This window comes from Rhinoderma darwinii, chromosome 5 (genome assembly GCF_050947455.1).
Source record: "Rhinoderma darwinii isolate aRhiDar2 chromosome 5, aRhiDar2.hap1, whole genome shotgun sequence".
In the NCBI taxonomy this organism is placed as follows: domain Eukaryota; kingdom Metazoa; phylum Chordata; class Amphibia; order Anura; family Rhinodermatidae; genus Rhinoderma; species Rhinoderma darwinii.
The window spans coordinates 228,541,085-228,567,386 of record NC_134691.1 but is presented as its reverse complement, the minus strand read 5'-3'; the positions used below and the strand labels follow the sequence as shown (position 1 = coordinate 228,567,386).

The following is a 26,302-nucleotide window of genomic DNA, read 5'->3' as shown; positions in this document are numbered from 1 at the left end:
GACATTTCATGGATGGCCATCCAGGGAGGACTGCCTCTCAGGTCATTCATGCATGCCCGCAACCTGTGCAAGACCCGGTACTGCCCCAGGTGCCCCTTCACGGAGGAAACATCTTTGCACATTTTCTGGCAGTGCCCCTTTGCACAGGGTCTGTTGAAAGCCTTGGAACATGAACTCAAGGACTCAGTACCCAGGAACAGACTGTCGTACCGCTCGGTACTTTATGGACTATTTCCTGGGAATACCACGGATGGAGCAATCCAGGAAGCCTGGCGCCTTATGAACTGCTTTAAGGACGCTATATGGTTTGCCAGGAACCGTCTGATTTTGCGGAGAGAGAGTGTGTCCGTCCAGGACTGCCGCAGGCTGATCCACAGCCTGCTCAGAGACTATTCCACCTGGGACAGCCCGGACGTCGATGAGGAAGAGGACTGATACTCCCCTTCCCCCCACTCTCCCTTCTTGTGTGTTGTCTTTCAATAAAGCTTCGGGCCTGTGATTTCCCCCTTCCCTATCCCCTCCTACCCACTCCCCTATCCCATCACTTGTCTGTAATGCTTTGTTGTTTGGCTTTAGTGAATGCAAGAATGTTAGTGTAGCATGTGGTGTAATGTATAGCATAGGCTAGCCTGTACTGTGTATTATACTGTCATGTTATGTTTGACGACTGTTATTATTTATTATTTGCTGCTTCATGGCTTGCGCTGCGTCGCAGTAATGTTTGTATGATGACGATTGATTGTCAATAAAGCATTTTTCAATCAAAAAATCTGTTCTTATCAGTTTAATATCTGATACGTCCCCTATCTGGGGACCATATATTAAATGGATTTTTAGAACAGGGAGATGGAAATAGAGCTTGCTCTGTCCACTCCACGCATTGACCTGGTATTGCAGTATTTCCAGGACCGGTGCACCCTTCCCTTATGTGTTGACTAAAATCAGATTCCAAAAGTGCTATTTGTGTTTGCTATTGTTTTTGTCTTTCTGATGGGATCTCCCCTTTTAATCCCATTATTTCAACACCTGTTGGACAATGCATTTGTACAGTCATGTGTGATAATGAGCTCATTTATTAAATGCAATTAATTAATACATTGCCACCTCTTGTTGTGTGTGTGTGTGTGTGTGTGTGTGTGTGTGTGTGTGTGTGTGTGTGTGTGTGTGTGTGTGTGTGTGTGTGTGTGTGTGTGTGTGTGTGTGTGTGTGTGTGTGTGTGTGTGTGTGTGTGTGTGTGTGTGTGTGTGTGTGTGTGTGTGTGTGTGTGTGTGTGTCTTCTGTGTTTCTGTGTTTCCGGCATTTCACATTGGAACAGCTCATTCACCTTCCTTGTCTTCTCTCCGCCCTCCCTCCTAGGTAAGTTAAAGAGCTGCACCTGAGCCAGCCACTGATTGATGCAGCAACACAGTCAACTAGTGGAGTGGAGTGGAGTAGGGGAACAGCAAACAGCCATTAAAGCAGCCAGCCGCCTACCCGCCACAATGGACCTACCTGTGTACACTAGATGGATGTGATGGAATGTACTGCCGTCCCAACATTTCCAAGAAGAAGTAAGAATTGCAGTTGCAACAAACCCTTGCTTGCCTACAAAGAGAGCAGCAATTTGGATTTGTTACTATGTTACCTAGAAGAATAAAATAACAAACTGTGCAAGGATGGAGGTTGTAGGAGCAAGGAGAACAAGTTGTCTGTAAAGTTGGTGGATGCCTATTTTCCATTTTGCAGTCCCTTGTCTCCCTCTTGTGGCCTCCTGGAGGCAACTAGCTGTGCAAAAAAAAGACAGCCTGGCGGCCGGCTGTTGCAGTGTTGCCCTCTCAGGCAACACTGAGTGACTGACTGAGCCGCACCGTCTTATATAAAGTTCAGACGGAACTTTGCACGTGTCATAGTGGAGCCCTCAGGATTCCAGAGCCAGCTTTCTGACATCATAATGGGGCCTGCCTCAGAGATAGATAAAAGCCTGGGCCCAGGCAGTGTTGGTCAGTGCTGCTCAGCAGGCAGCACCGGACTGGACTGGATTAAAGCTGATACAAGGTGTGAAGGAACAAGGGGTGGCTGTGGGCATGCACTTGCTGCCGCTGCCAGTGTTTATCTGCATGGCAGCAGGGCATTTGGGCGTTGCCAGGAAGGCGTTTTTATGTAGATTCCTCCTCTTTCAGCACTGCATTGTGGTGCAAGCAAAAGAAGCAAATCCTGTCTGGCTTCCTCTCCGGCCTTTATTCACCTCCCTCCCGCTTAGTAGCTGTAAATGTGTGTGAGCCTGCAGGGCCCCATGGAATTGCCTAGGAGTAGGCTGAATCAATCGCTGCAAGGGGTGAACAGCAGTATGGGACAGGCTCGGTCAACGGCCGGCCCATTCGGGTTATCGCTTCTCGGCCTTTTGGCTCAGATCTGTAGTGGGTTTGAAACCATTAGGCAAGGTTCCTACAGTGGAAACCTACCTGCTCGGCCTTTTCGGTTTTCGGACCGAACTGCTGCTATTGAGGGGTGGCTGAAAGCTGTAGTGCCTTTTCCTTAGGAGGATCCGGATTCTTTTCGTGGAGGGAGAAATTCTTTGGACGTGGGATTCTGGATTATCGATTTGGATCAGGAGGCGATCGAGCTTGGATTTCTGGGCTGTGAGTATATTTTTCATTTGGAACGATGGAAGGAAGATCGGATAATTTCCAGGACTTCTTTGCGGATGATACTCCTTTGAAGGACACGATTCGTTTTGTCATCTCGCCGCAATACCGCCAGGTAAAAGAACTGGGGTTTCTTTATTCCAATGTGTTTGGTCCTATCCTGAAGATCAAGGATGGGGATTATTTTTGTGTTCAATCGTTTAACTCCCGTGGAATTCACGATGTTACTTTGAACTCTTGTGGGATTTGTGAAGCAGCGTATGCTCTCTATGAGCGAAATAGAGGACATGCTATGTTGGAGGGAGTAAAGGTCCTTCCTTTGTTTCAATATCAATATAAACTGCTGACAGTGCAAATGTACAACCCATTTATTTCTGATATGGAAGTCACATCTTTTTTGTACAACTTTTGTGAGAAGGTGACCCTTAAGAAACATGGGATTACTAATTTCGGTGCATGGAATGGGAAAAGGATCTACAGTGTGGTCTTTAAAAAAGATCCGACTGCTGAGGGGGGTGTTCTGAGACCACCCCCTATTATTTTCATCAACAGGAGTAGGGGTTATCTTTTTTTTACGGGGATGCCCCAATACTGTCGTAGATGTCGCAAATATGGACATGCTGACATGGCCTGTAAGCGTTGCATGAAATGCCATGATTCCGTTCATCAGGAAACAGATTGTCCTAAAAAAAGAGTGGAGGAAATTTTGTCAGATGAGGACTTCGTGCCTCCAGAAGAGGCGCAGGCTCCTATAGGTTCTGTGGTACAGAATAAGGGCAAGGAAAAAAAAAGAGGAAAAAAAGAAGGATAAAAAGAGCTCCCAGGGGAAAACAAAATCCTCAGGTGTGGAGGCTTCAGTGGTAGAAAAAGAGAAAAAAATATCAAAAGAGAAAAAGGAGAAGAAAAAAGAGGAATTAACTGTGGTGTTGGAGACTCCCCTTTCACCCCCTGGGCAAGCAGGTTCGTCTGGTGCTCAGGAGGAGATGGAGGTGGCAACAAAAAGTTTAAAAAGATATACTAGAGAAGAAGAGAAAGTGAGTGATGAAGAGACTGACCAAAGTGGGAAGAAAAGCAAGGTTTATGATCTTCTTGGAGATATTTCTCCCTCTGACTCATCTGGAGCTGAAGATCTGAAGATTGATACTTCTCCACCATTTATCGATGAGGGCGGGGGAGAAAGCCCTGGCATCTTGGTTAAAAGATGATCAGGGCTGCCTCCCTGAATGTTCAGGGGTTTAATAACCAATATAAACGTACAGCCATTTATGATTTTTTTAATAATGAAAATTATGACTTTGTTTTCTTACAGGAATGTAATTTAGAAAAGAGATTATGTTATAAGTATCTACAAGGTATATGGAAAGGTAAATCTTGTTTTTCAGGTGGAAACGAATTCAAAAGTGACGGGATAGGTTTTTTATGTTCTAAAGATTGGGAAATTGTTCGGCATGAAGAAATATACCCAGGGCGCATACTTATGGTGGAGGTTTTAAAAGATAGCAAAAAAATCAAGTGTTTTTGCATATATGCAAATACAGAAAAAAAAATTGAGAATTCACCTTTTTGAGTTACTACAGTTGTTTATTGTTGGTTCAGATCCCATCATCATTGGTGGTGATTTTAACTGCCAAATCTGTAAAAAAAAAGAAGGATCAGTATCTGTTTTGAAAAATATTCTTTCTGCCTGTAACCTTAAAGATACCTGGGAACTAGGTGGAAAAAGGAAAGAGTATGAGCTTACTTGGAGTAATCGTGGATGCTCATCTAGACTAGATTATATTTTTGTATCTAGTGATTTGATGTGTTCTTCTTTTAAATCCTTTGACAGTTGTTTTTCAGATCACAAGTTAATTGAATGTACACTAAATTATGAGGTTTCAGAAGGTAAGGTGCCATCACACTGGAAACTTAATGTGTCCCTCTTGGAAGGAAGTAAGGTTAAAGAAGAATTCTGTAAGTTTTATGATAAACTAAAACAAAAAGAGGGCGAGTTTAATAATGTATTGGAGTGGTGGGATTTCATGAAGAGGGGTTTTAAAACCTTCTTTGTTAAATATGGGAAGAAGATAGCCTATGCAAAAAAGAAACTATACATTGATCTTAGTTCTAGGCTCCAGTGTTTTTACCTATTTAGAAACAATGGTATAGAAATGGATGATCAAATTGAGGATGTAAAAAGTCAGATAAAAAATTTATTAAAAGAAAAAGGGAAAGAGATTATTTTCAACTCTCGTGTAAGAATCCTTGAAAAGGATGAGAAATGCTCTCATTTCTTTTTTAAAAAAATTAACGGGAAAAAAGATTTTATTGAGTGTCTAGAAGGGGAAACAAACCGTGAAGAAAAATTATTAAAAGCAAAAAATTTTTATGAGGAATTATTTTCCGAAAAGGTGCTTGATGCCTCTTTAAAGGAACATTTTATGGGGTTGTTAGATAAAAAGCTTAGCACTGATGAGATGATGTTTCTAGAGGAGGAATTTACTAAAAATGAAATATTAGATACGATTAATAGTTTTCAGAATTTAAAAACCCCTGGTATGGATGGTCTACCAATAGAATTCTATAAAAAATTTTGGGATGTAATAGGTGAGGATGTGTTCAAAGTTTTTTCTCAAATTGAATCTTCATTAATAATCCCGGAGTCCTGGTTGGAGGGTCTTATTGTTTTAATTTTTAAAAAAGGTGATAAAAAATTAATCAAGAATTGGAGGCCAATTACGCTACTGAACACCGATTATAAAATTTATGCAAAATTGTTAGGGAATCGTTTAAAAAAAGTGATAGCATCAATAATTGGGGTTGACCAGACATGCGCTGTGCCAAAAAGAAAAATTGTCGATTCTTTGGTTTTGCTACGGGATATTATTTGGGACAGCAAGGACCGCAATCAGGATTTAGCTTTGATCTCCTTTGATTTTGAAAAAGCTTATGATCGAGTTTCACACGATTTCTTATTCACAGTTTTAAGCAAATTAGGATGTTCAGAGGGTTTTATTAATCGTATTAAAATCTTATACAATGGAGGTTTTAGTAAAATTTCAGTTAATGGTTCCTTATCTGATAAAGTTCATATTCGATGTGGGGTGAAACAGGGCTGCCCTCTGTCACCTATCTTATTTATATGTGCAATTGAACCCCTCTTAGAGGCCTTTAGAAAAGATAAAGTAATTAACGGTTTTTTTATCCCGGGCTGTAAAAATGAACAAGTTAAAGTTATTGCATATATGGATGACGTGACAGTTTTGGTGCGTGATCTTAGAAGTTTTAATAGGGTTTTAAGAACAGTGGATTGGTTCTGTGGAGCATCAGGTTTCAAAGTGAATTTAGATAAAACCGGTGTTTTAACAATTGGGAAATTTACCCTTGAACCTGATTGTAAGTTGCTTAAAATGCATGACATGAAGATTTTAGGTATCTATTTTTCAGAATCTTGTGGGAATATAAAAAATTGGGAATCCTTGCTGGAAAGGGTAAGGAAAAAGATTTCCTTTTGGAATTTGCGAACTTTGACTCTTGAAGGTAAAATTTTGATCATAAAACAGGTTTTACTCCCCATGATTTTGTACATATCTGCTGTTTTTATCCCCCCAAATAATATCATGAAAAAACTTATTAAAATCTGTTTTTATTTCCTATGGAAATCAAATATGGAAAGAGTCAAAAGGGAGGAGTTGTATAAACCTAAGAATAAAGGAGGGAAAGGCTTCCCCGATATTAGGTCTTTTTTGTATATTAAATATTTGGCCTATTGTACAAGCACTTTATTGGGGCCCAGTTCAAAGATAAAAACTTTTCTTATTTATAATCTTGGGTTTTATATAAGGAAATACAAGTGGTTAGAAATTGACTTAAACAGACCATATAAGTTTTTACCACCAGAACATTATATTATTTTAGAGAAAATTTTAAGGGAGTTTGAGTTGTTAAAATCTGACTTAAGTATTATTACTAATCATAGAAAAGTGTTAAAGATCTTAGATGAGAGGAAAATTATGAGTTCTGTAACAGGTTTCTCTGTAAGAATTGTACAAGGTATTTGGATCAATGTTAACCTGTTTTACTTGTCTAACGAACATAAGGACCTGTTGTGGTGTATGTTGAAGGATTGCTTACCTACAAGAGAATTTCAGCATAGAAGAGGTTTGGTAAGACATGAAAGATGCCCAAGAGTAAGATGTAGCGGAAGTGAAACGCCAACGCATATTTTTTGGAATTGCTCATTTGCACAAAAGATTTGGAGGAAAGTTAGCATCTTAGTTAAATATTTGAGCAAAATTGATCATTTTGATTTTAATATGATCTTTTATGGATTGGGCATTGGTAAAGAGGATTTTAAAGTCGTATGGTTAATATTTACATGTGTTAAGATGGCTTTATGGAAAGCAAGAAATATTGTATTATTTAAAAGAGATCAGATATCTGTTGAAAACTGTCTTAAACTATGTTTAAGCTATCTGTATGTATATTTTTGGAGAGATAAAGTATTACTAGGTACTGTGAGAGCAAATGAGATTTGGAAACCAGAAATGTGGAATGTACTTACCTTGTGATCTTGTATTGTTTTCTTCTTTGTTATACCTGTAAAAAAAAAAAAAAAAAAAAAAAAAAAAAGTTAAAATATAATTAAAAAAAAAAAGAAAACAAAACATATTAAAAAAAGAGAAAAAAAGTAATAATAACAATTAAAAAATGGATAAGATCATGAAAATTATATATTCATACTACAATGATGGTTTTGATGAAATCTAAGACTTTCAACCTATGTTTTGCGTTTTAAGATTTCAAATCTGAGTAGAAAATAAAAAAAAAAAAAAAAAAAAAAAAAAAAAAAAAAAAAAAATCTGTTCTTATCAGTTTAATATCTGATACGTCCCCTATCTGGGGACCATATATTAAATGGATTTTTAGAACAGGGAGATGGAAATAGAGCTTGCTCTGTCCACTCCACGCATTGACCTGGTATTGCAGTATTTCCAGGACCGGTGCACCCTTCCCTTATGTGTTGACTAAAATCAGATTCCAAAAGTGCTATTTGTGTTTGCTATTGTTTTTGTCTTTCTGATGGGATCTCCCCTTTTAATCCCATTATTTCAACACCTGTTGGACAATGCATTTGTACAGTCATGTGTGATAATGAGCTCATTTATTAAATGCAATTAATTAATACATTGCCACCTCTTGGTGTGTGTGTGTGTGTGTGTGTGTGTGTGTGTGTGTGTGTGTGTGTGTGTGTGTGTGTGTGTGTGTGTGTGTGTGTGTCTTCTGTGTTTCTGTGTTTCCGGCATTTCACATTGGAACAGCTCATTCACCTTCCTTGTCTTCTCTCCGCCCTCCCTCCTAGGTAAGTTAAAGAGCTGCACCTGAGCCAGCCACTGATTGATGCAGCAACACAGTCAACTAGTGGAGTGGAGTGGAGTAGGGGAACAGCAAACAGCCATTAAAGCAGCCAGCCGCCTACCCGCCACAATGGACCTACCTGTGTACACTAGATGGATGTGATGGAATGTACTGCCGTCCCAACATTTCCAAGAAGAAGTAAGAATTGCAGTTGCAACAAACCCTTGCTTGCCTACAAAGAGAGCAGCAATTTGGATTTGTTACTATGTTACCTAGAAGAATAAAATAACAAACTGTGCAAGGATGGAGGTTGTAGGAGCAAGGAGAACAAGTTGTCTGTAAAGTTGGTGGATGCCTATTTTCCATTTTGCAGTCCCTTGTCTCCCTCTTGTGGCCTCCTGGAGGCAACTAGCTGTGCAAAAAAAAGACAGCCTGGCGGCCGGCTGTTGCAGTGTTGCCCTCTCAGGCAACACTGAGTGACTGACTGAGCCGCACCGTCTTATATAAAGTTCAGACGGAACTTTGCACGTGTCATAGTGGAGCCCTCAGGATTCCAGAGCCAGCTTTCTGACATCATAATGGGGCCTGCCTCAGAGATAGATAAAAGCCTGGGCCCAGGCAGTGTTGGTCAGTGCTGCTCAGCAGGCAGCACCGGACTGGACTGGATTAAAGCTGATACAAGGTGTGAAGGAACAAGGGGTGGCTGTGGGCATGCACTTGCTGCCGCTGCCAGTGTTTATCTGCATGGCAGCAGGGCATTTGGGCGTTGCCAGGAAGGCGTTTTTATGTAGATTCCTCCTCTTTCAGCACTGCATTGTGGTGCAAGCAAAAGAAGCAAATCCTGTCTGGCTTCCTCTCCGGCCTTTATTCACCTCCCTCCCGCTTAGTAGCTGTAAATGTGTGTGAGCCTGCAGGGCCCCATGGAATTGCCTAGGAGTAGGCTGAATCAATCGCTGCAAGGGGTGAACAGCAGTATGGGACAGGCTCGGTCAACGGCCGGCCCATTCGGGTTATCGCTTCTCGGCCTTTTGGCTAAGCTCAAGTGGCTAACCAGAGGCGTCCAGTGCTGAACTCTCGGCCCTGCAGCATCGCCCTTTGGGGCTTAAGCTGCTTGTTGCTATAGGGAGACAGCCAGTGGCAGGAAGGCGATCGACAATGGGCGTAATTGTGCGCCATGCTAAGGCCGGGGAAACCCGGGTCAAATATGGAATTCGTATTGAAGTGGATGCTGGATTGGAGAAAACCCTGGATATGCGATATTTGGTACGCAATGTCGTTTTTGGAATTTTGAAGGTGGAACGGACGAAGATTCTCTGTCTGCAGGAGCACAAGGTTGGTCATTATACTTTGATCTTGATGGATTTACCTGCTTGCCATAATCTGCATTTCAACTTGATGGAAAATATTAATAACCCTGAGCTTGCTGGACTCTCTTTTGTTTTACTCTATGATGAAGGAGAAGTCTTCTTGGTGGTTTTTTTGTATAATGCACATGTACCACTGCAGGATATTGTGGCCTTTTTGTCCAGGCATTGTGCATATGTCAAGTATGAAAACAAAATCTTGAACTCTGAATTGCTATGGACCGGGAAATACAAATTTCGTGTCCGTTTTCGCCAAAGCATTGAGGAACCAGGAGGTTTTCATTTCCCTCCTTCAAATTTCTCCATTGGAAGAGATAGGGGATATTTGTTCTTTCCCAGGTGTCCACCATTTTGTAGAAACTGCAAGGTTTTTGGCCATACAAAAGAAGGGTGTCAGAAAACGGGCAGGTGCTCCAAGTGCAATCAGGAGGGGCATGCAGCAAAGGAATGTGTTAATCGCATTGTCTGTAACCTGTGTGAGGTGGAAGGTCACGCCTTCAAAGACTGCCCTCTGCGGAAAAAATCATATGCAGATGCAGCCAGAATCAGAGTGTCTGAGATGCCTGGGATGGCGGGGCTGATGGGATATGCAAATGAGGCAACTATTGTCCATCATGCCTCTGGAGTTGCAACTTTAGCAGAAGTACAAGTGGAGGAAGGGGCAGGTATGGAGGCAGCCCCTGTCGAGGAAGATCTCCCTCACCCAACTGATGTCCAGACTGGGCTGCAGGGTGAGGGTGAAATTGAGGATGATGTGCCTGTGAATCCTGATGTCTCTTGGTGTCTGGATGAGGTGTTCCCAGAGGAATTTGGAGAGCAAGGGGACTTCACTACAGTTACCAGACCTGCTGATGAGATTCTGGACATGGGAGCCAAGAGGGCCAGGTTGACTGCGTCACCTCCGGTTACCCCTGGAAGAGATGCTGAATATCCTTCATCAATGATATCTTTGGATCAGCCTTTTCTGGAAGAAGGTCAAGGGACTCATCTCTTTACCTTAAATTGCCCGCCTCCAGAAGGCAAAGGCTGAGATATAAATGGACAGTTTGTGGATATTTGGTTGCTAAAATCAAAGTATGGCCACCAAAACTCTATGTAATGTCGTATCCTTAAATGTGCGACAAATTAAATCTAAGCCCAGGAGGGCTGCAGTCCTTGATTTTTTAAAAAATATAGGAGCTGATATTTATGCTTTGCAGGAATGTGGAATAGCAGAACCTGTGCCTGAGCAGGAGTGGCCACATGGCCAATGTATATGGTCTGGTTCCTCTATGAATAAAAATGATGGTGTAGGAATTTTGCTAGGGAATAGGAATTTAAAGTTAGAGAGCTATACTGTGGTGGAAGTGGGGAGGTGTATTTTGGCAGAGATTAATGTCAGAGGATGGAGGGTAAGGGTAATTAATATATATGGAGCAACAAAAAAAGAAGAAAGATTAGAGCTCCTAGAGAAATTGTCTTTTTTTTTGCCAGGGAGAATTCCCACGATTTGGGTTGGGGACTTTAACTGTGTGACGGAGGGGGAAAAAATGGATGTATCTGGTAAAAAGTTGTACCAAATAATCAAAGATTTTTCTTTTATAGATGCTGCTGAGGTTCATTTGGGAAAGCCACCACCCGACACTTATAGATCTGATAGAGGAGGGGTAACATCAAGGATAGATCGGGTGCTCTTCTCAAAAAATGTGGGGTGTATAAGTTTGCAGCAGCGTGATGTGACCTTTTCTGACCATGTGTGTATGTGTGCAACCTTTGAAGGGGATGCTCGTTTAGTGCGTGGTGCAGGCGTATGGAAGCTAAATGTAAGTTTGTTAGAGGATGAAAGAATTGTGAAGGCTTTTATATATGCTTATAAAGGATGGAAATTGCGGCAGGAATTTTTTGGGAATGTGTTGGAGTGGTGGGACTGGATGAAGAATGAATGTAAAAAATTTTTTAAAAAATGGGGCTATAAAAAAGCAGCTATGCTAAGAAACCAATATAATGAGTTGAATGTTAGAATAGAATGGTTAAGAAAACTTAGCGAGCTAGGGGTGGATGTGAGTGATTTGATGAGGGACGCAAGGAGTGAAAGTAGCCGTTTACTAGAGGAAAAAGGGAAAAAAATTATATATACATCAAAAGTGGAAAACTTAGACAAAGACGAAAAATGCACACGATTCTTTTTCAAAAAAATATGTGGTAAAAAGGATGATATGGATGAATTATTGAATGATAGGGGTGAGTGTGTTTCTGGAAAGGATGTGATGAGTGAAGTTGAAGGTTTTTATACCCAGTTGTATGGAGAGAAGTGGTATGATAAGGATTTGATGAATGAGGTTTTGAATGGGTTGGAAAATAAACTTGGAGAGGAAGATCGTGAGTCTCTGTGTGGTGATATTACCATGGATGAAGTGAGAAATGTGGTGATGAGTGCAAATAAAAATAAAACACCTGGGAAGGATGGGATTCCAATTGAATTATATGTGAGGATGTGGGATATAATGGGTGGGGATTTGCTTGCGGTATGTCAGTATATGTGGAAGCATGGTGTGCTGAGCGAATCTATGAAAGAAGGTGTGGTTGTGCTGATATATAAAAAAGGTGAGAAGAAAAACTTGGCAAACTGGAGGCCAATTACTTTGTTGGCTTCTGATTATAAGTGTTTTAGTAAAGTATTGGCCAATAGGATGCGTGAGGTTGTTGGTGAAGTGGTGAATGAAGATCAAGTGTGTGCAGTGCCTGGTAGAAGTATGACTGATAATTTGTTGTTACTAAGGGATATGATTGGGGACTGTATGGATAGAAAGCAGAAATGTATGGTCCTATCTGTGGATTTTGAAAAGGCATTTGATAGGGTGTCGCATGAGTTTATGTTTAAAGTGCTGTGTAAAATGGGTTTTCCGAGAAAGTTTGTGTATGCAGTGAAAGGTTTGTATAGGAACGTAACAAGTGAGTTTCTCGTAAATGGGTTTCTGAGTGGAAAAGTGGGGATAAGGTCAGGTGTCAGGCAGGGTTGCCCTATGTCCCCTGTCCTGTTCATTAGTGTGATTGAAGTATTGTTGTGTATGGTTAGAAGGGAAAAATTTATCAGGGGGTTATTAATCCCTGGGAGTAATGGGAAATTTGTGAAAGTGTTGGGTTATATGGACGATGTGGTGATTGTTAGTGAAAGGGAGGCGGAGATAAATAGAGCGAGATTGTTGTTGAGTTTGTTTTGTAGTGCGTCTGCGTTTAAAGTGAATTGGGGTAAATGTAGCTTTAAGTGTTTTGGTGACAGGTGTGTGAGAATGGATGGGGTTAAGTGTGAGATGGGTGCTATTAAAATATTGGGTGTGCAATTTAATGAGGATCTGAGAGGGACTGAAAGTTGGGATGAATGTGGTATGAGAATAGAACGAAAGCTGAACTTTTGGAGCCTGAGAAGTTTGACACTGACGGGAAAAATTCTGATAGTTAAAGCTGTTATATTACCAATTTTACTTTTTTGTGCAGTTGTTTTCCCTTTTGCTACCCATAAAATTAAGAAGACGGAAAAGATGATTTTTACCTTTTTTTGGGGGAGTAGAATGGAAAAATTGAAGAGAGAGTATGTGTATAAGATGTGTGTGAATGGTGGTTTAGATTTCCCAAATGTTGAGTTATTTTTGGGTTTGCATTATATCAAAGTGGTGTCTGTGTTAGTGCAGAGGAATAACAAGACTGGTTTCATGATTAGATACTTGGCTGGTTGGATGTTGTATGGTCTGAATTGGGTAAAGAGAGATGCAAGTGTGCCTGTGGCTTTCAAGTGTCCAGTGTGGTATATGAGGATTGAGGTTTTTGTGAGGAAAAATGACTTGCTTGCTGTGCCAATGAGTGGTTTTAAAAATAAGAATGCGGTGATGAAGAGAATACGTGCGAATGAAATTCCATGTGAAATTGCAGGTTTGAGGTCTAATGAAGTGCAGAGTGTATGGAGTAAATTGAAGGTGAGTGGTCTGTCAAACAGACAGCGTGATATTGTGTGGATGTCGCTGCATAATATCCTACCTGTTAGGCAAGTGCAGAAAAGAAGGGATCTTATTAGGTCTGAGGTTTGCCCGAGGGATGGATGTGGAGCAAGTGAGAGTGTGAGACATATGTTGTGGGATTGTGACTATTCGTATGAAGTATGGAAAGGGGTGGGTGGTTTGTGTAAAGAACTGGCGGGGGTAAAATTCGTTAATTGGAAAGTAGCAATGTTTGGAATGGGTGCAAGTAGTCGTATGAAAGATAGAATTATGTGGTTAATTATGGCATGTGTGATGGAAAGTTTGTGGGATGTGAGAAACTTGTTAGTGTTTAAAAGGAAATTAGTGCCTGTAAATGAGTGTATTAGGATGATTTTGTCTAGACTTTACGTCATATATTTGTGGGATAGACAGCATGGTGGTGGCTTAGATTCAGAGGGGATATGGAAGTTCAAAAAATGGAAATTCCTGATACGATGTAGGTAATATTGTTCTGTTTTTTTTGTGATTGTTTATGTGAATTGATTATGAATAAAGAACAAACCAGAATGATGCTAAGTTTGAAGCAACGTGGTTTTGATTTTCAAGTTTTGAGAAACATTATAAGTTGCTTATAACTAACTGAAATGGTTTTAAATAAAAAAAAAAATCTGTTCTTATCAGTTTAATATCTGATACGTCCCCTATCTGGGGACCATATATTAAATGGATTTTTAGAACAGGGAGATGGAAATAGAGCTTGCTCTGTCCACTCCACGCATTGACCTGGTATTGCAGTATTTCCAGGACCGGTGCACCCTTCCCTTATGTGTTGACTAAAATCAGATTCCAAAAGTGCTATTTGTGTTTGCTATTGTTTTTGTCTTTCTGATGGGATCTCCCCTTTTAATCCCATTATTTCAACACCTGTTGGACAATGCATTTGTACAGTCATGTGTGATAATGAGCTCATTTATTAAATGCAATTAATTAATACATTGCCACCTCTTGTTGTGTGTGTGTGTGTGTGTGTGTGTGTGTGTGTGTGTGTGTGTGTCTTCTGTGTTTCTGTGTTTCCGGCATTTCACATTGGAACAGCTCATTCACCTTCCTTGTCTTCTCTCCGCCCTCCCTCCTAGGTAAGTTAAAGAGCTGCACCTGAGCCAGCCACTGATTGATGCAGCAACACAGTCAACTAGTGGAGTGGAGTGGAGTAGGGGAACAGCAAACAGCCATTAAAGCAGCCAGCCGCCTACCCGCCACAATGGACCTACCTGTGTACACTAGATGGATGTGATGGAATGTACTGCCGTCCCAACATTTCCAAGAAGAAGTAAGAATTGCAGTTGCAACAAACCCTTGCTTGCCTACAAAGAGAGCAGCAATTTGGATTTGTTACTATGTTACCTAGAAGAATAAAATAACAAACTGTGCAAGGATGGAGGTTGTAGGAGCAAGGAGAACAAGTTGTCTGTAAAGTTGGTGGATGCCTATTTTCCATTTTGCAGTCCCTTGTCTCCCTCTTGTGGCCTCCTGGAGGCAACTAGCTGTGCAAAAAAAAGACAGCCTGGCGGCCGGCTGTTGCAGTGTTGCCCTCTCAGGCAACACTGAGTGACTGACTGAGCCGCACCGTCTTATATAAAGTTCAGACGGAACTTTGCACGTGTCATAGTGGAGCCCTCAGGATTCCAGAGCCAGCTTTCTGACATCATAATGGGGCCTGCCTCAGAGATAGATAAAAGCCTGGGCCCAGGCAGTGTTGGTCAGTGCTGCTCAGCAGGCAGCACCGGACTGGACTGGATTAAAGCTGATACAAGGTGTGAAGGAACAAGGGGTGGCTGTGGGCATGCACTTGCTGCCGCTGCCAGTGTTTATCTGCATGGCAGCAGGGCATTTGGGCGTTGCCAGGAAGGCGTTTTTATGTAGATTCCTCCTCTTTCAGCACTGCATTGTGGTGCAAGCAAAAGAAGCAAATCCTGTCTGGCTTCCTCTCCGGCCTTTATTCACCTCCCTCCCGCTTAGTAGCTGTAAATGTGTGTGAGCCTGCAGGGCCCCATGGAATTGCCTAGGAGTAGGCTGAATCAATCGCTGCAAGGGGTGAACAGCAGTATGGGACAGGCTCGGTCAACGGCCGGCCCATTCGGGTTATCGCTTCTCGGCCTTTTGGCTAAGCTCAAGTGGTTTAGCTGGGAGGTCCGTCTGAGTGTTCGCCCTTGGCCTTGTGGCATCGCTGGTCCGCCAGCTTAAGCCACCTGCTGCTTTAGGGGGTGATCCAGGAGACAGGGAAGGCGATCGGAGGACGAGGACAAGGAGGATTATGGCTGGACCGCCTAATGCACCCAATACAGTTCGGCTGTTTATCGCAGAGGAGAAGAGGACGTCGTATGGAATTTTGCATGTGCAACAGAAGGTGTTGGAAGGAATTCTGGGAATGGCACACGAATCGATCTTCTGTCTTCAGTCCTTTCCCCAGCAAGGATTCTTTGATGCAAGTTTTTCCACCGTGAGTGAAATGAGGACCTGCTACCTCCGGAGTCAGGAGAACCTTTCCCATCCAGAGCTGCAGGGAATTGATTTTGTCCCTTGTGAGACCAAGAAAAAGAGGATCCCGGTGGTAATCCACATGTACAATCCTTTTGTTGAGGATGAGGAGATCCAGGCATTTTTGGGTCGTTATTGTGCCTATGTCTCTGGTGTGGAGAAAAGGAAGAACATTCTTGGGACTTTTAATGGTATGAGGAGGGTTTGGGTGGAGCTGCGTCCAGACCCAAATGGGCATGATGGTCTGTGCCACCCTCCCCAGAATTTTGCTATTGGGAACAACAGAGGTTTCCTTCACTACCCTGGCCAGCCGGATTTTTGTAGGGTGTGCTACGCCTTTGGCCACACCCGGGAGAATTGTACCACTGGACAGGTATGCAGAAACTGTTACAAGCCTGGACATGAGACTGCCAATTGCGAGGAGGCACGTAAGTGTCACTTCTGCGGATCTGTGGAACACCTGGCCAGGCGGTGCCCTAAGGTGTATGGAGAGGTACAGAGGTCCTATGCCGGGGTCGTGAGAGGTGAGATTGCTGCCTCCGGTCCAACAGCGCCACCTGTGGTGGAGCCGGAGGTTCATGAGGCGGCTGTTGTGGAGGATGTTCCTGTTGCGGTGATGACGGAAGCTGTTGCAGTTCCGGACCTGTTGGTCGCTGAAGGGGAGGAGGCTCAAGCTCCATCTGAGTCCTCTGGAGATCCGGGGGAGATGCAGGTTGATAAATCCTCTCTGAAGCGCAAGGAACCAGAGAGCGTAGTTTCAACGCCATTGAGTGAGCGTATTGAGGAATTTTCCAGTCCGGGTGGGGGAGGGGGAGATTCATCGGCTGCGGTGGACTCTGACTCTTCTACCTCTTCTTTTGGGGCTGGCTACCTTGAGAGCGGTACTGTTACCAAGTTGGCGAAAACCATTCACTTCACAAGAGGTGTAGTGGGGAATAAGAAGGAGAATGTGGCTCGTACTGCTGCGGATGGGACTCCGACGAAACATAGAGGAAGGGGTGCTTTAAAGAAGTCGTGAGGCCCTGTGTTTGAATTGTTTTGACTTTCATTTATAAATAATGCATTTTGTTATAGGTTCCTTAAATGTCCGGAGTATCAGGACTGCAACAAGAAGAGCTGCAACTTTTGATTTTCTGTCGAATTATCATTTTGATGTTTTATGTTTGCAGGAGTGTTGTTTGCTGGAGGAACCTATAAATGCTACCTGGGCCTTGGGTCCTGCAATTTGGTCAGGATCCCAGGAAAGAAACGGGGGGGTGGGAATATTATTTAAAAGTAATGATTTTGTTGTGAAGAAGGTAATTCACATAGTTCAGGGGAGGGTTTTATTAGTTAATTTTGAGTATAGAGGTGCCTCTTATAAAGTTATTAATGTCTATGCTCCGACTGGACGGAGAGAAAGAGCAGAGATGTTTGAGAAATTATATTTTTTCTTGGGGGGGAGGGAAAATTGTTTCCTTCTGGGAGACTTTAATTGTACAGTGAATGCAGGGGATAGGAGTAATGTTGGAGGGGGAGGTGATAGTGGGGTGGATAGTACTGGGAAACAATTAAATGAAATTGTGAGTTTATTTGAACTTAAGGATTGTTTTCGTGAAAAAAATGATGGTTCTTTTGGTTATACGTATTTTAGTAATACTGGAAATATATCGTCACGAATTGATTTTATTTTTTGTTCTAGGTCATTAACTGTTATGGACTTTAAAAGGAGGAGGATGCCGTTCACGGATCATGCGTGGATCGAATGTGTGGTTAAAAGTAACAGTACGTATGAATTTGGTAGGGGTGTATGGAAATTAAATGTGACATTGTTGGAGGATGAATGTGTTCGGGAGCAATATAGGAGATTGTTTGGGATGTGGCAATCAAAGAAAGGGGAGTTTTTTAGTGTGATTGACTGGTGGGAGTGGGTTAAAAGGGAAACAAAAAGGTTTTTTGTAAAAAAAGGGTGTGAAAGAGGAAGGAAAGAAATGGAGGAGTATGAGAGATGGCAAAAAAGATTGGAGTATTTGTATGAACTTAGACGGGTGGGTATGAATGTTGAAGGTGAGATTGAAGAAGCGCGTGATTATGTTAAAAGATGTTTGGAGGAAAAAGGTAAGAAAATTATTGCACAAGCTAGAGTGGAAGTAAGGGAAAAAGATGAGAAATGCACAAAGTTTTTCTTTAAAAAAGCTTTTAATAAAAAAACTGGAATGGTGAGTGTGTTGAGAGAGGATGGTGTTGAAGTGTTTGGTAAAAATGAGATTCTGGATGAAGTATGGAAGTTTTATACGGATTTGTTTACTGAGAAGAAGCGTGATTGTTCATTAGAGCGTGAATGTTTGGGGTATGTGGATAAACAGTTGGATGAGATTGATCGGAGTTTTTTGAGCGAGGACATAAGGAAGAGTGAAGTAGAGGATGCAATGAATGGTATGAAGAAGGGGAAAGTAGCAGGGAGTGATGGTTTGCCTGTAGAATTTTATTGTGTATTTTGGGATATGATTGGTGATTATGTATGGGAAGTTTGTAAGGAAGTTTTGGAGAGAGGTAGGTTGTCAAAAAGTATGAGTGAAAGTGTGACGGTTCTTTTGTTTAAGAAGGGGGAGAAAAAGAGTTTAAAAAATTGGAGGCCGATAGCGCTCTTAAATTGCGATTACAAGATTATATCTAAGATTATTGCTAATAGATTGAGAAGTGTGATTGACTGTATGGTTGGTGAAGAACAAATGTGTGCAGTGCCTGACAGGAGGATTTCTGAATGTTTGCTGGGTTTGAGAGATGTGTTGTGGGACTGTAAGGATAGGAAACAAGGTGTGGCTGTGATTACGGTTGATTTTGAGAAGGCGTATGATAGAGTTGTGCATGATTTTATGTTCAAGATTTTGAGGAAAATGGGTGTACCGGAGAGAATGGTTGGATGGATTCAGTGTTTATACAGAGATATAGGGAGTAGAATCCAGGTGAATGGTTTTCTGAGCAAGAAAGTGAGGATTATGTCAGGAGTTCGTCAAGGGTGTCCATTGTCACCAATTTTATTTGTTTGTGTGATTGAACCGTTGTTGGGTATGTTTAGGCGGGACAAGGTAATGCGGGGTGTAGAAATCCCTGGCAGTAAGGGGAGAGATGTGCGTGTGATTGGTTATATGGATGATGTCACGGTTGTGTGTAAATGTATGGCTGCTGTTAAGCGGGCTAAGTTGCTGATTGAATGTTTTTGTATGATGAGTGGGTTTAAGTTGAATGTGGATAAAAGTGGTTGTAAGTTTTTTGATGAATGGAAGGAAAATGACTTGTGTGGATGGCCAGTGAGACAAGGTGGGGTGGAAGTTCTGGGGGTGATTTTTGACAATGATTTGTATGGGAAAGAGAGTTGGGGGAGAGTTTTAGAACGGGTGAAAAATAAAACAAATTTTTGGTCTTTAAGGACTTTATCGATTGATGGGAGAGTTTTGGTGATTAAATCTGTGATTATTCCAATTCTGTTGTATATTAATTATGTTTTTCCTCCGCCTGACAGATGTCTGGCGAGAATCATCCGAGTAATTTTTTTGTTCCTTTGGAACTCAAAGATGGAGAAATTGAAGCGAGAGAAAGTGGTGAAGAGAAGAGTGAATGGTGGAAAAGGTCTGATGAATATTGAATGTTTTCTGGCGGTGAAGTATGTAAGTTTTTGTATGTCGATCAGTAAGAAGGAAAGTGTGTATGGTTGTATGGTGAAGTATTTGGCTGGAAGGGTGTTACTGAGATATAAATTAATGGTAAGGGATTTGAGGGAGCCAACAAGTTTTGGTACTCCATGGTTTTATATGAGGATTGATAGGTGCATTAGGAGGAACCACTTAGAGAATGTGACAGTGAATGATTGGTGTGAGAGCAAGAAAGTGATGAAAGTTTTGGAGTCAAGAGAGATGGTTGAATGTGTGGCTGGTTTGACTGAGAATGAGAGTAAAGCAGTGTGGAAGAATGTGCAAAGTAAAGAGTTAGTAAACAGGCAAAAGGATCTTGCTTGGATGACTGTGCATAGGTGTTTACCTACGCGCGAGTTTCAACGGAGAAGAAGGTTGGTAAACAGTGAGAACTGCCCCAGGGCAGGATGTGGTAGGTGTGAGAATTATGTTCATTTACTGTGGGAGTGTGAGTATGCTAAGAATGTATGGAAAGGGATGGGTAAATTGATCAAAGGTATAACTGGGGTTGAATTATTGACGTTTAATATGATGATGTTTGGGTTGTGTGGGGTGAATAGAGAGAAAGCTAGGTTGTTGTGGTTGATTATAAATTGCGTAAAAGAAGTGTTATGGGATGTCAGGAATATCTTAGTTTTTAAACAAAAAGACGTTGAAGTGTATGAGTGTTTGGGCATGATCCGTGGACGTTTATTTCTGTATGTGTTATGTGACCGAAAAAGACTTGGCAGTGATGCCGAAGGAGTCTGGAAATACAAAAAATGGCGGTCATGGCTTATTAATTGAATTTAATGTGTTTTTTTTCTTTTCTTATAAGAATGGTTTTTTTTTGTTTTGTTTTGGGAGGATACAATGTATTTGTGTTTGTAATTTTGGATATTTCTCTTTTGAAATGATGGATGTATCTTTGAATATTTTGTTTTTGTACTTTTCATGACAAATGTATGAAATGTAATCTGACTTAATTTTCAATAAAAATTAAAAAAAAAAAATCTGTTCTTATCAGTTTAATATCTGATACGTCCCCTATCTGGGGACCATATATTAAATGGATTTTTAGAACAGGGAGATGGAAATAGAGCTTGCTCTGTCCACTCCACGCATTGACCTGGTATTGCAGTATTTCCAGGACCGGTGCACCCTTCCCTTATGTGTTGACTAAAATCAGATTCCAAAAGTGCTATTTGTGTTTGCTATTGTTTTTGTCTTTCTGATGGGATCTCCCCTTTTAATCCCATTATTTCAACACCTGTTGGACAATGCATTTGTACAGTCATGTGTGATAATGAGCTCATTTATTAAATGCAATTAATTAATACATTGCCACCTCTTGTTGTGTGTGTGTGTGTGTGTGTGTGTGTGTGTGTGTGTGTGTGTGTGTGTGTGTGTGTGTGTGTGTGTGTGTGTGTGTGTGTGTGTCTTCTGTGTTTCTGTGTTTCCGGCATTTCACATTGGAACAGCTCATTCACCTTCCTTGTCTTCTCTCCGCCCTCCCTCCTAGGTAAGTTAAAGAGCTGCACCTGAGCCAGCCACTGATTGATGCAGCAACACAGTCAACTAGTGGAGTGGAGTGGAGTAGGGGAACAGCAAACAGCCATTAAAGCAGCCAGCCGCCTACCCGCCACAATGGACCTACCTGTGTACACTAGATGGATGTGATGGAATGTACTGCCGTCCCAACATTTCCAAGAAGAAGTAAGAATTGCAGTTGCAACAAACCCTTGCTTGCCTACAAAGAGAGCAGCAATTTGGATTTGTTACTATGTTACCTAGAAGAATAAAATAACAAACTGTGCAAGGATGGAGGTTGTAGGAGCAAGGAGAACAAGTTGTCTGTAAAGTTGGTGGATGCCTATTTTCCATTTTGCAGTCCCTTGTCTCCCTCTTGTGGCCTCCTGGAGGCAACTAGCTGTGCAAAAAAAAGACAGCCTGGCGGCCGGCTGTTGCAGTGTTGCCCTCTCAGGCAACACTGAGTGACTGACTGAGCCGCACCGTCTTATATAAAGTTCAGACGGAACTTTGCACGTGTCATAGTGGAGCCCTCAGGATTCCAGAGCCAGCTTTCTGACATCATAATGGGGCCTGCCTCAGAGATAGATAAAAGCCTGGGCCCAGGCAGTGTTGGTCAGTGCTGCTCAGCAGGCAGCACCGGACTGGACTGGATTAAAGCTGATACAAGGTGTGAAGGAACAAGGGGTGGCTGTGGGCATGCACTTGCTGCCGCTGCCAGTGTTTATCTGCATGGCAGCAGGGCATTTGGGCGTTGCCAGGAAGGCGTTTTTATGTAGATTCCTCCTCTTTCAGCACTGCATTGTGGTGCAAGCAAAAGAAGCAAATCCTGTCTGGCTTCCTCTCCGGCCTTTATTCACCTCCCTCCCGCTTAGTAGCTGTAAATGTGTGTGAGCCTGCAGGGCCCCATGGAATTGCCTAGGAGTAGGCTGAATCAATCGCTGCAAGGGGTGAACAGCAGTATGGGACAGGCTCGGTCAACGGCCGGCCCATTCGGGTTATCGCTTCTCGGCCTTTTGGCTAAGATCAAGTGTAGTATCTGTTCTTATCAGTTTAATATCTGATACGTCCCCTATCTGGGGACCATATATTAAATGGATTTTTAGAACAGGGAGATGGAAATAGAGCTTGCTCTGTCCACTCCACGCATTGACCTGGTATTGCAGTATTTCCAGGACCGGTGCACCCTTCCCTTATGTGTTGACTAAAATCAGATTCCAAAAGTGCTATTTGTGTTTGCTATTGTTTTTGTCTTTCTGATGGGATCTCCCCTTTTAATCCCATTATTTCAACACCTGTTGGACAATGCATTTGTACAGTCATGTGTGATAATGAGCTCATTTATTAAATGCAATTAATTAATACATTGCCACCTCTTGTTGTGTGTGTGTGTGTGTGTGTGTGTGTGTGTGTGTGTGTGTGTGTGTGTGTGTGTGTGTGTGTGTGTGTGTGTGTGTGTGTGTGTGTGTGTGTGTGTGTGTGTGTGTGTGTGTGTGTGTGTGTGTGTGTGTGTGTGTGTGTGTGTGTGTGTGTGTGTGTGTGTGTGTGTGTGTGTGTGTGTGTCTTCTGTGTTTCTGTGTTTCCGGCATTTCACATTGGAACAGCTCATTCACCTTCCTTGTCTTCTCTCCGCCCTCCCTCCTAGGTAAGTTAAAGAGCTGCACCTGAGCCAGCCACTGATTGATGCAGCAACACAGTCAACTAGTGGAGTGGAGTGGAGTAGGGGAACAGCAAACAGCCATTAAAGCAGCCAGCCGCCTACCCGCCACAATGGACCTACCTGTGTACACTAGATGGATGTGATGGAATGTACTGCCGTCCCAACATTTCCAAGAAGAAGTAAGAATTGCAGTTGCAACAAACCCTTGCTTGCCTACAAAGAGAGCAGCAATTTGGATTTGTTACTATGTTACCTAGAAGAATAAAATAACAAACTGTGCAAGGATGGAGGTTGTAGGAGCAAGGAGAACAAGTTGTCTGTAAAGTTGGTGGATGCCTATTTTCCATTTTGCAGTCCCTTGTCTCCCTCTTGTGGCCTCCTGGAGGCAACTAGCTGTGCAAAAAAAAGACAGCCTGGCGGCCGGCTGTTGCAGTGTTGCCCTCTCAGGCAACACTGAGTGACTGACTGAGCCGCACCGTCTTATATAAAGTTCAGACGGAACTTTGCACGTGTCATAGTGGAGCCCTCAGGATTCCAGAGCCAGCTTTCTGACATCATAATGGGGCCTGCCTCAGAGATAGATAAAAGCCTGGGCCCAGGCAGTGTTGGTCAGTGCTGCTCAGCAGGCAGCACCGGACTGGACTGGATTAAAGCTGATACAAGGTGTGAAGGAACAAGGGGTGGCTGTGGGCATGCACTTGCTGCCGCTGCCAGTGTTTATCTGCATGGCAGCAGGGCATTTGGGCGTTGCCAGGAAGGCGTTTTTATGTAGATTCCTCCTCTTTCAGCACTGCATTGTGGTGCAAGCAAAAGAAGCAAATCCTGTCTGGCTTCCTCTCCGGCCTTTATTCACCTCCCTCCCGCTTAGTAGCTGTAAATGTGTGTGAGCCTGCAGGGCCCCATGGAATTGCCTAGGAGTAGGCTGAATCAATCGCTGCAAGGGGTGAACAGCAGTATGGGACAGGCTCGGTCAACGGCCGGCCCATTCGGGTTATCGCTTCTCGGCCTTTTGGCTAAGATCAAGTGTAGTATCTGTTCTTATCAGTTTAATATCTGATACGTCCCCTATCTGGGGACCATATATTAAATGGATTTTTAGAACAGGGAGATGGAAATAGAGCTTGCTCTGTCCACTCCACGCATTGACCTGGTATTGCAGTATTTCCAGGACCGGTGCACCCTTCCCTTATGTGTTGACTAAAATCAGATTCCAAAAGTGCTATTTGTGTTTGCTATTGTTTTTGTCTTTCTGATGGGATCTCCCCTTTTAATCCCATTATTTCAACACCTGTTGGACAATGCATTTGTACAGTCATGTGTGATAATGAGCTCATTTATTAAATGCAATTAATTAATACATTGCCACCTCTTGGTGTGGGTGTGTGTGTGTGTGTGTGTGTGTGTGTGTGTGTGTGTGTGTGTGTGTGTGTGTGTGTGTGTGTGTGTGTGTGTGTGTGTGTGTGTGTGTGTGTGTGTGTGTGTGTGTGTGTGTGTGTGTGTGTGTGTGTGTGTGTGTGTGTGTGTGTGTGTGTGTGTGTGTGTGTGTGTGTGTGTGTGTGTGTCTTCTGTGTTTCTGTGTTTCCGGCATTTCACATTGGAACAGCTCATTCACCTTCCTTGTCTTCTCTCCGCCCTCCCTCCTAGGTAAGTTAAAGAGCTGCACCTGAGCCAGCCACTGATTGATGCAGCAACACAGTCAACTAGTGGAGTGGAGTGGAGTAGGGGAACAGCAAACAGCCATTAAAGCAGCCAGCCGCCTACCCGCCACAATGGACCTACCTGTGTACACTAGATGGATGTGATGGAATGTACTGCCGTCCCAACATTTCCAAGAAGAAGTAAGAATTGCAGTTGCAACAAACCCTTGCTTGCCTACAAAGAGAGCAGCAATTTGGATTTGTTACTATGTTACCTAGAAGAATAAAATAACAAACTGTGCAAGGATGGAGGTTGTAGGAGCAAGGAGAACAAGTTGTCTGTAAAGTTGGTGGATGCCTATTTTCCATTTTGCAGTCCCTTGTCTCCCTCTTGTGGCCTCCTGGAGGCAACTAGCTGTGCAAAAAAAAGACAGCCTGGCGGCCGGCTGTTGCAGTGTTGCCCTCTCAGGCAACACTGAGTGACTGACTGAGCCGCACCGTCTTATATAAAGTTCAGACGGAACTTTGCACGTGTCATAGTGGAGCCCTCAGGATTCCAGAGCCAGCTTTCTGACATCATAATGGGGCCTGCCTCAGAGATAGATAAAAGCCTGGGCCCAGGCAGTGTTGGTCAGTGCTGCTCAGCAGGCAGCACCGGACTGGACTGGATTAAAGCTGATACAAGGTGTGAAGGAACAAGGGGTGGCTGTGGGCATGCACTTGCTGCCGCTGCCAGTGTTTATCTGCATGGCAGCAGGGCATTTGGGCGTTGCCAGGAAGGCGTTTTTATGTAGATTCCTCCTCTTTCAGCACTGCATTGTGGTGCAAGCAAAAGAAGCAAATCCTGTCTGGCTTCCTCTCCGGCCTTTATTCACCTCCCTCCCGCTTAGTAGCTGTAAATGTGTGTGAGCCTGCAGGGCCCCATGGAATTGCCTAGGAGTAGGCTGAATCAATCGCTGCAAGGGGTGAACAGCAGTATGGGACAGGCTCGGTCAACGGCCGGCCCATTCGGGTTATCGCTTCTCGGCCTTTTGGCTAAGATCAAGTGTAGTATCTGTTCTTATCAGTTTAATATCTGATACGTCCCCTATCTGGGGACCATATATTAAATGGATTTTTAGAACAGGGAGATGGAAATAGAGCTTGCTCTGTCCACTCCACGCATTGACCTGGTATTGCAGTATTTCCAGGACCGGTGCACCCTTCCCTTATGTGTTGACTAAAATCAGATTCCAAAAGTGCTATTTGTGTTTGCTATTGTTTTTGTCTTTCTGATGGGATCTCCCCTTTTAATCCCATTATTTCAACACCTGTTGGACAATGCATTTGTACAGTCATGTGTGATAATGAGCTCATTTATTAAATGCAATTAATTAATACATTGCCACCTCTTGTTGTGTGTGTGTGTGTGTGTGTGTGTGTGTGTGTGTGTGTGTGTGTGTGTGTGTGTGTGTGTGTGTGTGTGTGTGTGTGTGTGTGTGTGTGTGTGTGTGTGTGTGTGTGTGTGTGTGTGTGTGTCTTCTGTGTTTCTGTGTTTCCGGCATTTCACATTGGAACAGCTCATTCACCTTCCTTGTCTTCTCTCCGCCCTCCCTCCTAGGTAAGTTAAAGAGCTGCACCTGAGCCAGCCACTGATTGATGCAGCAACACAGTCAACTAGTGGAGTGGAGTGGAGTAGGGGAACAGCAAACAGCCATTAAAGCAGCCAGCCGCCTACCCGCCACAATGGACCTACCTGTGTACACTAGATGGATGTGATGGAATGTACTGCCGTCCCAACATTTCCAAGAAGAAGTAAGAATTGCAGTTGCAACAAACCCTTGCTTGCCTACAAAGAGAGCAGCAATTTGGATTTGTTACTATGTTACCTAGAAGAATAAAATAACAAACTGTGCAAGGATGGAGGTTGTAGGAGCAAGGAGAACAAGTTGTCTGTAAAGTTGGTGGATGCCTATTTTCCATTTTGCAGTCCCTTGTCTCCCTCTTGTGGCCTCCTGGAGGCAACTAGC

At 42.9% G+C, this 26,302-nt stretch overlaps 4 non-coding genes and 3 pseudogenes across 4 annotated transcripts; all 7 read left to right on the top strand.

Annotated features, from left to right (window-relative positions):
- The first annotated feature begins 747 nt into the window (after positions 1 to 747).
- On the top strand, positions 748 to 922 carry LOC142653752 (U2 spliceosomal RNA; annotated as a pseudogene).
- Positions 923 to 7,389: 6,467 nt separating this feature from the next.
- Positions 7,390 to 7,617, top strand: LOC142654363 (U2 spliceosomal RNA; annotated as a pseudogene).
- Positions 7,618 to 13,922: 6,305 nt separating this feature from the next.
- On the top strand, positions 13,923 to 14,098 carry LOC142653933 (U2 spliceosomal RNA; annotated as a pseudogene).
- Positions 14,099 to 20,447: 6,349 nt separating this feature from the next.
- LOC142653914 (U2 spliceosomal RNA) lies at positions 20,448 to 20,632 on the top strand. The gene has a single exon (XR_012848763.1). It is a non-coding gene; the product is annotated as a U2 spliceosomal RNA (small nuclear RNA).
- A 1,364-nt stretch (positions 20,633 to 21,996) lies between these two features.
- Positions 21,997 to 22,187, top strand: LOC142653537 (U2 spliceosomal RNA). The gene has a single exon (XR_012848465.1). It is a non-coding gene; the product is annotated as a U2 spliceosomal RNA (small nuclear RNA).
- Positions 22,188 to 23,649: 1,462 nt separating this feature from the next.
- Positions 23,650 to 23,840, top strand: LOC142653536 (U2 spliceosomal RNA). Its single transcript, XR_012848464.1, has one exon. It is a non-coding gene; the product is annotated as a U2 spliceosomal RNA (small nuclear RNA).
- Positions 23,841 to 25,308: 1,468 nt separating this feature from the next.
- LOC142653535 (U2 spliceosomal RNA) lies at positions 25,309 to 25,499 on the top strand. Its single transcript, XR_012848463.1, has one exon. It is a non-coding gene; the product is annotated as a U2 spliceosomal RNA (small nuclear RNA).
- Positions 25,500 to 26,302: the final 803 nt, after the last annotated feature.